This window comes from Helianthus annuus, chromosome 16, assembly GCF_002127325.2.
Source record: "Helianthus annuus cultivar XRQ/B chromosome 16, HanXRQr2.0-SUNRISE, whole genome shotgun sequence".
NCBI classification, from domain to species: Eukaryota; Viridiplantae; Streptophyta; class Magnoliopsida; order Asterales; family Asteraceae; genus Helianthus; species Helianthus annuus.
In genome coordinates this window covers 46,731,586-46,745,443 of record NC_035448.2, presented here as the reverse complement: position 1 = coordinate 46,745,443, position 13,858 = coordinate 46,731,586, and positions in this window count along the sequence as shown.

Sequence of the window (13,858 nt, the reverse complement as noted above, 5' to 3'; positions counted from 1 at the left end):
GTTCATTTTCTTACAATACTTAGGGGGACACTGTTAGGAAACTTTATTTGTAAGTATTGAAGAAAATCACAATCAACTGGATCTATGAAGAGATAACAGTCCTGAAGATCAAAACAAGAAGAAGAAGATCAGATAGGACAACTGAAAAGCACATCATCTACTTCAAAGAATCACAAGTTGATCAAGAGCTGATTTGGATTATCAGAGAAGGTCATTTCTGATGGATCTGTAGTTTCTGACAATTCAGATCATCAGATTTTCTGATGATTTGTTCACCAGAATTTCTGATGAAGTGGTTTATAAGAAATTCTGATAAATACCCCACTTGTCTAAAACCAAGCTCTATCCTGCCACCATGACCGAAGCAAGTTGATATTATTGGATATCATGATTACAAAGGCAACTTGAACGTTGGATTCAATGAATATGTCAAATTGCTACTTTTTGCAGGACTTATTGCATGAATAAACTATTTTTTATTCATGTACCCAACCTTCTATAAATAGAAGGCTCAACCAGCAGAAGACAATTGAGTTTGAAGCTTAGCATTCATATACAACACCCAAACTCCATTGCCCTTCTCACCCACAGAATTCAAGATTCATTTGTATCAGATAATAATCTTACAATCACCTTGTAAACTATTTTGTTTCAAAGTGATATAAACTTGATAATTCTGTAGATCTTATTTCTGAAAGTCTGATTTCCATTTCCACACATCTTTTTCACATCTACTAAAATCACTTGTCATATTACGTGAAAAGAAGTTGTATAGGCCATACTGGGTCCAACATACAATCAATCACATGATTCAATCAACCAATCTATTTATACATGCTAATGTGTTATACTTTAGGATACTTACATGCTAGAAGCCATTCTTGCACAATATTTGCCATTAACTTCATGAGCCAACCTTAACATGTATAGCGCTATAGAAGTAGTACATCGCCCTTAGGAAGGGTCTTTGTCAAGTTATTCAATCAAACGGTCTTGATCACTTCAGTGATAAGATTACGCCATGTGGGCACAATTGATTTGACATCTATTAGTTGCATGCTAGTTTATGTATCTTATCCCTTAGTATACATTTTATGTCATGTTTGGATTGAGTCAAATTTCTATACATATGCTAGTAGACAAACTTGTATGCTCACCAATGTTTTATGTGTTGACCGTTACTCTAATATATATTGCAGGAAATTGATGATTGGGATGTTTCGAGAAATCTTTTAGGATGAAGTTAGAAACGCACTTTTTAAATTTATGTATTTCCTTGTTATGTTGTATTTAGTTAGAGGACCAACTTCATAATTCTGAAATAGCACAGGGGCACAAAATATAACTTAGTATTATATCATTATAGTCTCGTGCCTTTTGAAGTAGTTATCGGCCCCTTCTCTTAATTAAAAAACAAAGCAAGTACGATTAATTTTATTAAACAACTAAGGAAATATAATCATGTATTTATTATCCATCAGAAGATTTAATATTAGCTAATCTTTGAATCTAAAGTAACTTCTTACGTATTAGTAAGCATTGCAATATGTTAGTAAGAACTAAGAATACCTTTTTATTAATTAGTTTGTTATATACTTATATTTATATGTTTGGTAAAATGCATGGGTGGTGGGTGGTTCAGCTTGGGACGTAGTGAGTCAACACAGAAAAATGGGTAAACATGGTTGGTCAGTCTAAGCCGACCCTTACTAAAACAAATAATATATAAGTGTTCGTTTATTACTAAAATAACTAATTTATTCGTATATCTTTTAAATTATATAATAATTAGAAATGCTTGTTGATTTTAAGCTAAACATTTATAGAAATTCAAAATACAAAAAATAATGCATTTTAATAGCTCTCTTTCAGCACCTTCCTTTTATTAACCTCATCTTCATACGGTTTGTCTCAAAGTATCGGGATAGCTTCTTATTGCAATCAAAATGTTAGTTAACTTTTAATATTATTTTTAATTTAATTTTTAAATAACGGCAAATGTTACCAACCCTACTCACTCCTAAACGGCTAAACTACATCAAATTAATCATGGTCTATTCTGTACCTGTGATTGAACCCAAGACCTCCCACCTAAGAGACTTGCATCTCTACCATCTAGGCTAGTCCTATAAGACTAGAAGGTATGGTTTGGATGGGCTTGGAGGGGATGAGCCGCCACATAGGCGCCACGTAGGAGTGGCTTGGAGGGGATGGACCGAGGGGGGTGGGGGATGAAGCCCTTTATGTATATATATGTATGTATGTATAGGTATATGTGAGAGGAAAAGGATAAGGGAGGCACGGCACACCCGACGGTGGGTGGCCGGGTTTGATGAAAGCCGGAAGAGGGGGGCGGTGTGGGGGTCCGGCGCCGGGCCAAGCCGGGCCAAGCCGGCCCCCATACCTTCTAGTCTAATGGGATAATATAGTTTACCTCTTGTTTTGTCTGAGTTTTGAGTTTCGATGTTTTGCTACATGCATTTGTATGTAACGATGGTGTCCGTAGTTGAAAAGTCACAGTGATGGAGGTGGTGGCACGACGATAGTGGTTGGAAGGCAGTTTCGACTGTTGACAACGTTTGTTGGCACATGTCTTCGTGGTATGTATTTAAGTCATTAGTTGTATTATACTAGTTAGATTATTTGAGTGAGAAATAATTGTGCATATTGATAAATTCTCTTGAGGACAAATACTCCACCAGTTATGTTCCTTTCCAAAATAAGGAGAGAAATAACACGTCACAACTCACAACCCACCTAGGTATTTTTATTATATTTAACATGTTTGTTTTGGGTAATTCAAAACAAATATCACAATTTCCAATTAATATGATTTTAGTTCAAAACTCCACCGTTTCACTCACTAATTATTATTATTATTATTATTATTATTATTATTATTATTATTATTATTATTATTATTATTATTATTATACATATTAAAGGAAAGTCTTGATGAACAGTAATAACATAATTAAATAATTATTATAGTGTTTTTAGTAGTGTTTTAATTCTTTATTTTTTATTTAAATTTCAAACGTTCAATTCTTAAAATATTATTTATTTAAACTAAAAGATATTTTTATTTTATATATAAAGTATAGGGACCATGAATAAAAAATAGCTTTTTAAAGTATGGAAAGTTTTGATGAACAGTAATAACATAATTAAATAATTATTATAGTGTTTTTAGTAGTGTTTTAATTCTTTATTTTTTATTTAAATTTCAAACGTTCAATTCTTAAAATATTATTTATTTAAACTAAATATGTTTATTTTAGTTTGTTATAATCTTTTAATTTAACTAAAAGATATTTTTATTTTATATATAAAGTAGAGGGACCATAAATAAAAAATAGCTTTTTAAAGTATTTGTTTTAAGTATTGTTCATTTAATATAATTTTTTTTAACAATTTGCGTACGTTAATTGTTTAAAAATAATCTAAATTATACGCATCTATGTATTTTTTCCAACATTCTGATATAAATCTTTTTAAAAATGGATTCCGTGTTGCTACCATACCGAAGAGAAAATCGACTGAACAACATAAGTGCCACTATTCATATTTATCGTTTTCGGTAAATCTTATTGAAAGTAGACACCGTGTCGCTGTTGTACCGAACGTAAAACCGAACAAACAACATCGATACTTGGTACCGGTATTTATATTTATATTTTTAGGTTCAATAAACTGATACTGTATCAATACTGTACTGTATTGTACCATATTGAGTCGGACCGAACAACATCGGTATTGGCACCGTGTTTGTTTTATGGTTTTCGGTCAATGTAGAGCAGATGTTGATTGTTATACCGAATGTATGTATTGTGTCGGTACGGAAATAAACCGAATCAATACCGATCGAGATCCCGCCGCGAAGCGCGAGGGAAATCGACTAGTTATTCTTATTCGAAACAAATGACATTAATAAAGAAATTTAGCTTCTTTTTAACTCTTTTCTTTATTGAAAAAATGTTTTAAACCCTTAAACCCATAACCAAATATCTTCATATCATTATATAACAAAACAAAAAATATAAATTTTTAATATAAAAGAGCTACATTGTCTTTCATTTTCTGCAACAACAAATATACATTTTTAATATAAAAGAGCTACATTGTCCTTTGGAGAGCATGTAGAGATAAAGATTCCACCCTTTCAAAGCTTCCTCGTTTGCCCTGACTCATTATTTCACTTTCATTCCATTTTTTATATCCACTACCTTTTCCATGTATTTATTTTTCTGTTTTTATTTTTTAAACATATAATTTAACTAAACATCTTACAATTTATTTAACTTTTGATCTATATATAGAAATCGCAAGGGTCGAATACACAATTTCCGTATGGGTCAAAATCTGTTAGGTTTTATGTTTTTATAAACAATGTAAAACATTATAATAGATAACTTGATATAATGTCACCAATAATACGATTATATCATTATGTCTTTCGGTTTTATTTGGTTAAAATATAGGTCAAAACATAACGCTTTAATATGGAATGGTGTAAATATCCCTTGTACACAGGGACGTCTATAAGAATTCATATACCCTGTTCGAGCTCGAAAAAAATGTGCCATTTCGTAATGTTTTATTATTATTATTATTATTATTATTATTATTATTATTATTATTATTATTATTATTATTATTATTATTTAAAATCAAATGTGTATTGGGCTCACTAAATCAAATGGATGTTGGGTTAACTTCTAAACCATAAAAATTGTTTTGTAAACGAGCCTATCTTGGAGTTTTGTATGGGTATGCTATTTTAAAATAAAAATTAACATGTATATGTATCGGATTTAAGAAAAAACACATGTCCCTCGAAATCACAGGCCCTGTGTGGTGACCCTCCCCGCACACCCTTATCACCGTCCATGCTTGTACATGACGGACTTATAGTCTGGTTTTGTTTTGGTTGTGTGGTTTTCCCCTGCTGAGGGCTGCTTTTTGTGAATAAAAGTTAATTTTCAAAAAAAAAGATAACCTGATATAAAGATATTATATAGAATTATACAAAACTATAACGTTAGCATTGTAAAACATTGCTACATGAGCCGAATCAAACAAATAATAAGGTCGTTTTCAAGATAAGAAGGCGTTTTCAGTTAGGCTCGACTCCCATTTGGTTACATGATGACTAATTGAGTGAAAGTTCAATGTTTTGGTTTTGTATTTTCACCTGGCTCGAACCTTAGCTTGGTTAAACTTATCTGAAAGACAGAAATGTGGTATTCCTTTTTTTTTTCTCGTCTTTGGTATAGTTACGTCATTTAATCATGTTTTCACTTCAACCCTTTAGAGTATTAAAACAATATTAAAGTAGTGTATGCTAAGATTATACTTTATAATTAGTCTATTAAGGTACAATGATATATATGCAAAATACAACAAATTATGGTAAAATAACTTTGGATCTAGAGAATATACACATCAAATGTCTTTTAAGGGTAAATTACATTTTTCGTCCTTTATGTTTGTATCAGATTGCAATGGATACCCTTTAACTTTATTTTTACAGTCATAGTCCTTTATTTGGAAAATTCATTACACATTTCGTCCTTCAGTACTAACACAGCTAAAATTATAAGTTAAGTGTGGTCATGTGCAAGGCACATGAGGGTATTTCAATCATTTTACCCTTTTATTTTATTTAAAAGTATATTAATATTGATAAATTAAAAAACAACTTAAAAAATAACAAAAATAAAAACACAATAAAAGTATAAAACCCTATCTATTGTTCTTTTTCACCAGCCACCAACACAAACCCATCACCATCACTAACAACACCACCACCCACCACCACCCAATCAATGAATTTGTTGAGGTTTTGGTTTGAGGAATGTCCTGCTCCCACATAGGCATGTCAATGGATGGATATGGATTGGATCATGATCTGATCCATTAATGATCCAACTTAAATGGATCATGATCCGTTCCATGATCTAACATAATGGATCGTGATCCGATCCATATCCAAGTAATTTTAAATGGATGGATCACTATCCAGATCGATCCATATAAAAAAATATAATAAAAACCTCTAAAAATAAAAAAAATTCATAAAAAATAAAAAATGTAAAAATTCAAAAAAAAAAAAAAAACTACAAAAATAAAAAAAATTCGTAAAAATAAAAAAATCAAAAGAATTCTAAAAAATCTAAAAAAAATCTAAAAAAATAAAAAAATTCTAGAAAACCAATCATTCTATTTCAATTCAAACTAGACTAAAGGGGGAGAATCGAAAACTATGATTAACTGATGAAAGCAGCAAGTGTGCGTCGACTCGGTTTGGTTAAACACCGGTTTGGGCCAAAAAAACCGGTTTTTAACCGGTTTCGGTTTTAAACCAGTTCCATAGATAAAGAATACTAACCAGTCTACAAACCGGCGGTTTGGTTAAAAAAAACCGGTTTCAGTCTAAAACCGGTTTTTTGTACACCTCTAATGCCAACAACATAAAAAAAACATTTGTAAACCAAGATACTAATCAGTAACACATAGGTTAGTTGAGTTACTCTTACTGATAACAATACTGACATAACTTCCCACACTTTTTAACAAAGCTAACACCAAAAACTTCTCAGAAATTAACAAAAGATAATCAAACAGAACTGCTTCTGATTGCAAATAATCTAATTCATATTAAATTTAAATCTCTGTTCCTAGATAAGATACAAGATGCAAATCGAATTGATAATTGAAAGCAAATGTAAGTAATCATAGCAGCAGCTAATTCCAAAACAACCTGTTTCAACGTTTCCATAACAAAAGCAAGTGTCGCACAGCACAAACGATAATCTAACCGAACAACTTCCAATTTCAACTAATAATCAAACTACAGCTCTGTTCCTAGATCAGATACTAGATGGCCTAGACCTGGCAAAAATAACTTCCTGGATTTTTAAATTTGTTCTTTAATTTCTTCTACAATCATCGTTTTTTTTTTTTTAAATTCGTTCTTTAATTTCTTGACTGTTCTCCAATAAATTGTTCTTGGCATTCAATGATTCGATTTTGATATGGTTCTTCATATAATTCATATATTTTGATTTTTTTTTTAAGAAAGCATTGTTTTTTGTTTATTTTTTTTAACACTAAGTGTTCCATAAACTTGATCAGTTTTGTAAAAAACAACCTACTAAGCCATGGTGATAATATCATTTATGCTGCATTTATAGTGGAAATCTGATTATTGGTGCAAAGATGTTAGCATAAAGAGAAGATTGATATACTGTTGTTACAATCTTTTCCTTAAAATAAAAAAAAAACTTTTTAAACCGACCCAGTACGATCCGAACCCCTTCGGACCCGAACCAAAGGCTTATTGAGTGCCTAGCTTAAAAAAGCCCTCGTTTTTTAAGCGCCTAGGCTTTTGGCAACTTGAGTGCGCCTTAGATTTTTAACAACATAGATAAACCCGACTTTTAATCTTCTTCTCAAGTCAACGTCTACACTCTATTTATCGTTGACTAGGGTGCAAACCAGCCGAGCGGCTCGCAAGCTACTCGAGATCGACTCGAGAAAAAGCTCGAAACGAGCTGAGCCTTATCGAGCCCGAGCGGAGCTTGAGCTAAAAATAAAGCTCGTTTGTTTATCAAGCCCGAGCTCGAGCCTCGCATGTGTCGTTTGTTAAGTGCCGTCTGCAACAAATCTAAGCATCGCTAGAAACTGAAAGCTTCAGCCAAGCTCTCATTCACCTCACCATTGCGTAATGGTACCATTCCTCTCGTGCTTTTGTTTAATTGTTAATTCTAATTCGAGATCTAAGTGAATGATACAGAGGAATATTTTTTCCAATTTAAGTTGATCCATATTTAATTGCTTCCATTTACTAATCAATCCTAAGCCAATTTCATCTTAATCAAACTCAATAAAACCCTAAATCTAACAAACAATAGCAGAAATCACGATATCTACGTTTAAAACACAGTTAATCAATACACTTAACCTAACGCATATAAAACCAGTGAATCAACAGCTACCTCGAATGAAGGTTTCATTCAATTTCATTTTAATCAAACTCAACAAAACCCTAAATCTAACAAACAACGTCATAAATCATGATATCTACGTTCAAAACATAACTAATCAATGCAGTTAACCGAACACATATAAAATCAGTGAATCAAGAGCTACCTCGAATGAAAGTTTGGTTCAATTCACGCAGAGGAAGAACGAGAACAGTGCGGGAGAGATCGAAACCAGGAGCTACCTCGAATGAAACTTTGGACTATCGGGTTGATTTCAAATTTAGGGTTTGAGGCACGTGCACAGTCAAATATTCCAGGTAAAGGATCGATCCATATAATTAATTGGATAAATGGATCGATCCATTGGATCAACTAATGGATTGTTGGATATTTTTTATTAGGGGTGTGCATGGGTCGGTTTGGGTCAGTTTTGACCAAAAACCATAATCATAACCGCGATGTCGGTTATTGGATAACCATAACCATAACCGATCGGTTATGGTGGTTAAGGTTATTCGGTTTTGATGGTTATAGCGGGTCTGTTATGGGTGGTTAACCGTGTATTTAGCCTAGCTAAAAATAGCTTAATTTTTTTTAACATGGAATAAATTATTATTATATATTTATATATATTAGTATATTACATAGTATTAAAAAATACATATAATCTATAATATTAATACCAATTACTATCGAATATTCAAATAAGTGATATGATACATTCCATAAATTCGAATAATCATTCAACCAAAACCACAAAATGATATGAAAAACCCATAAGTACAAAAAATATTCAGTCAAAAACATCAACTATTAAAAATATGGTGAAAAGTTCTAAATCCTACAAAGATTATTACATGTCGGTTCGGTTCGGTTACGGTGGGTATGGAAAAAATGATAACCATAACCGACCCACTACTTTCGGTTTTCATAAAAACCATTAACCGACCCACCGGTTTTTTATTTGGTTCGGTTTTTTCGGTTCGGTTTTGTCGGTTAATTCGGTTATGGTTAGGTTAATTCGGTTTTTTGCACACCCCTATTTTTTATGATCCAATAAGTGATTTAAATGGATCAGATTGGATTGGATATGGATCAATATCTGATCCATTGCCAGGCCTACTCCCACACAATCCTTCGCTTTTTCTTGCCAACTCAATGCATTTTATTTGATCATGATGTTGTTGAGCAGCTGCTCCAATCTACTCGTGATTTCTCATCTGGTAACAATTCCTGTTTCATCTTTGTTCAAACCCAAGCGGGGTGGAAACCGGGGGTGAGATTATCCTCGTCTTTCCCCGGAATCGAGAGATCCGCTTGGTACTTCGAAATCGCAGTCGGCCTGTTTCGACCAAACCGACATATATCTTGGCGGGGCAACACTAATTGTGGTGCAGCCATATAAGTGTCCCATCCACTTCTTGCGGTTCATGTTTGTAGATCTGAGCCAAATAAACACACTTTGTTCTTGAATATTCTTGCGGTTCATGTTTGCATATCTGAGCCAAATAAACACACTTTTTTCTTGAATATTAATTTAGTTCAGAGGATATGGTTTTTAGTTTAGAGGCTATGGTTTCAATCTTGGGTGCTTGGTTTTATAAATGAGTGTAGAGTGGTTGAAGTTGAACTGAGATGTTCAAATCCATAAGGTTTTTTTTTTTAATTCTTGATTTGTGGGTGTTTCAAATTGGGGGAAACCCATATATTTATGTTGTTTAGAGGGGGGGGGGTTGTGAATTTAATGTTTACAGGATCAACCATATTGATTTGATGATAGATTAGCAAGAAACTAAAGAAAGATTGAATCCACACAAATCATAAGGGTTCTAGAGAGCAGGTGTTTATGGTATTTATTTAATTTTTTTTGACATAAATGCCCTCACATGATGTGCACATGACCAAACTTAACTTGAAATTTAAACTGGGTTAGTGCTAAAGGATGAAATGTGTAATGAGTTTTCCAAATAAAAGACTGTAACTGTAATTATTAAAGTTAAAGGGTATCCATTGCAATCTGATACAAACATAAAGGACGAAAAGTGTAATTTACCCGTCTTTTAATGTGTTCCGTTAGAGAATATTCAATTTGGACTATTATAATTTAAACTTATGTACCAAAACTCGTTAATATTATATTATATTATATTATATTATATTATATTATATTATATTATATTATATTATATTATATTATATTATATTATATTATATTATATTATATTATATTATATTATATTATATTATATTATATTATATTATATTATATTATATTATATTATATTATATTATATTATATTATATTTATTTATATTTATATTTATATTTATATTATATATATGAATTGCAAGTCTTAATGAATAGTAACAAGAAAATAGATTTATTTGTTTTGTTTTAACTATAAATTTATTGTTGTTATTTATTTGTTATAATTAATTTTGAGCATAATTTGTCTTTTTTATAACTTTTATTATATGATTTTCAAAAAAAAAATCGAGCATACCTTTGCGAAGTGATTCTTTTTATCAACATCTAGATATAAAGTTTTTTTAGAATCGAGTTGTGAGTGATAATATATAAGTATTCAAAGAGCAAACGTAAATTTTATCAAAGTTCCCTAAGGTTTAGGCATTTTTTATAGATTGATATCATTTACTCTTTTCGTTATTTTAATTCCATATAATGTTGTGACATGCTTTCTGTTATCTATATCCAATCAAAATCAAGCAGGTCAAATATAATTGATTTTGTTGTTCTTTACCATGACGAAACAAAACAATACCCTCTGAACAACTTCGTTGGCGGTTCCAAAATCCATTTTTATGGTATCAAGTATAGATTTTGTTCAAATTCCGACCGAACAATACTGAAACCAAAGTTGTTTTCAAAATACACTGTTTTTTGTATCATACACAATAGTGGGTGCCGGTGTTGTATTGTTGTTGTTACAAACTGAAACAATTTCGACTGAACAATATCGCTACCGATATTCATTTTCATTATTTCCAATCAATGTAAAACATGTGTTGATATCTTTTAGGGCACCTTTTAGGGCATGTCACGACTTTAGCTTTTTCCTTTTTCAGTTGCTGTAGCGAGTATCAATACTGTAATAATGCGACTGATACCAACTGAATTCCCGCCGCGTAGCACGGGGGAATTCAAATAGTTATATATAATAGTTAAGTTGAGTTTAGTATAGGAGGGAATGCTACAACCTTGAATTAGTAAGTGATGTCGTGGGAATTAGATGTATTAATTTGATAATATTGAGCACATTTAAGTGTGTTATCCTAAAAAATTGGGAATACGTTTATCTAGTTTTAAATTTATAAAAAAATGATTTTTATTTAAACTAAATACACAAAACATGCAGAGAACTCATCGCTTATAGTATAGCTTTGGATAAGAACCAAGTATCATCCAAGGATACGCTTTCCCTACTCAATCGTTTATTATTATTATTATTAGGATGATCCTTACATATAGTTTGATTAGTAGACTAAAATGGTAATATAGGACTCTTGGATAAGTCTTTCGTACTTAATTTAGTTAATTTTATAAAATAAAGAAAATTGTTAATTCTTCGATTTTATCTTTTATAGAAATTAGAAGTGGCTTCCATGGTGTGGTTGCCAACATCCCTCTATCTTGTCACAACATATCGATAAACCAGTCTGGAAATATGTCCACAATGAACCTTCCCTAGTCTTTCGACTAGTAAACGATATGTCACAACAAGACTGGTTTAAGGCTATCTTGGTTGTATTATCTTTTTATAACTTAATTAATTAGTGCTTTCATTTCAAGCTTACAAAAGGGATCACGTTTAGGGATCTTTAGTTAATAGAAATGATTTAGACATCCAATTAATTAAGTTACAGAATAAGAAAATAAGTCCCACTTCACCGTTTATCTTCTGTTCCACCAAATTGCCTTATTCCCCCACTAATTTATTATCTTAACTTTTACCCCCCAAACGGATCTTGGTGCATTACTAGAAGCCTTCCTAAAGGATCTTGATGTAATATCAGAAGCCTTTTATTACCCAATATCTGGTTTGATACCAGAAGCTTGTCACCCGAATCTGGTAAGCTCGGATTTCCCTTATTAGTATATGGGTGGTTACACACCATGAGTGTACTAATAAACTTCACATCCCAAGGTTATCAAGAAGACTGAATCTAATTAAAGGTACTAGAAGTCATACGCACAGTTTAGTCAAGTTAAGTTAGGTTAAATTAAGTGGTTATGTTAATTTAGTTTCAAAGAGGTCATGCAATCCTGTCACAAAAGATAATAAACAAAGAATTAGTAAAAGATAAACACATTAAGTAAGACAAAAATACGATATTAATAAGATTAACTAATCCAAGAGTATGAGAAAACATAGAGATTGCAATCATATAAAACACTTTTACCAATGACGATTACTCACTTCATGATCTTGAAGCTCTACCTCAAGTGCAAGTATGTATGCAACAAAGTATCTCTTGACTCTCATCTATTACATATATTTAGTAAACTAATCTAACGATGCCTTATTCTTAAGATGGATGATCAAAGGTAGGATGTAGGATCCTAGCTTAGCCTTCCCTAACAACCTCTCACTTCCAAGCAAAGAGGGCTTAGGAAGCATCATGATCATGACATATTTGACTATATTGATTAGTCAAGCTCAATGGATCATTCACACTTTCTCCAAGGTACTAAATGTAACATTTGAAAAATTTCAACCGTTGTACCTTTTCGATCGTTTATGTGTTTAATAAAATTTTATATTTTATTTACGAAATACATAATCGTACAATCGAGCAAAACGATATTCACGACATTTCCGAAAAAAATCCAAGTTACATATGCCTTTATACCCTTTACATAACCTAAACAATGTGTTAGAAGGGTTAAAAATGGAAAACAAGTGATAATATAAGTCCAGGGGCTAAAACTATCAAAAGGTAAAAATTTTTGTGCCAGAGTGCCTCACGGACCGTGAGGCTTTGGTTACGGTCCGTAAGGGGTGCCCAGATGCAGAAAACTGCCTTGATCACCAAGTTTGGCCACCTATGCTCAATTTCTGCCACCTAGCTCCGGAATTGCCACCATTGCTCCTCTTTATGACACCTTAGGAGACGCTAATCAACTTCTAATGATCATTGGCAACACTTGTCATGATTTGGGAGCATTTTGATTAGTATAAATAGGTAATCAAGGTGTTCTTTGAACGCACACTTTCATTTTCACTCTAAAATATGTTCTTGGGAGCTCTCCTGGAGTTTGGGAGCAGCCTTCAATCCTTCTTAGGAATCCTTAAGTTTAGTAAGTCTTCCTCCTTTGCTCAATTTCAATTATTTAGTTAGTTTTCAACTGAAAGTCAAATAGTTTGACTTTTCATTTGACTTTCAGTTTTGATCACTATGGTCAAGTCAAATTTCAATCTGAACTTTCCCACGTGATCGTAATAATGTTGGTATGATTCCCCTATGATCATACCTTCTGATAATCACATTAAATAGACGAAATGATGAGGCAATCATGTTATGTTTAAAAAGTCAAAACTAGTAAAAGTGCATTTTACCCTAATTGAACTATCAAAACCCAAAGTTTTGACATCATATCAGTTTGTATGGGTTAATATAACATAATGTAAGATGCTCAACTCATCATACTCAGTTTAGACCTCAATTCTATATCAAAAATTAAGCGGTTAGACTTTTTCTTTGACTTTCGATTCTGACCCGTTTGGCCAATCTTAGGATCCGACCAAGCCCATTTATATGACCATAGTAATATAGAGAATAACCCTCTGAGGTTATACCTTATGGTCATTCCGTTTGGTTACTCAAATGACGAGTCAACTTTATACACTC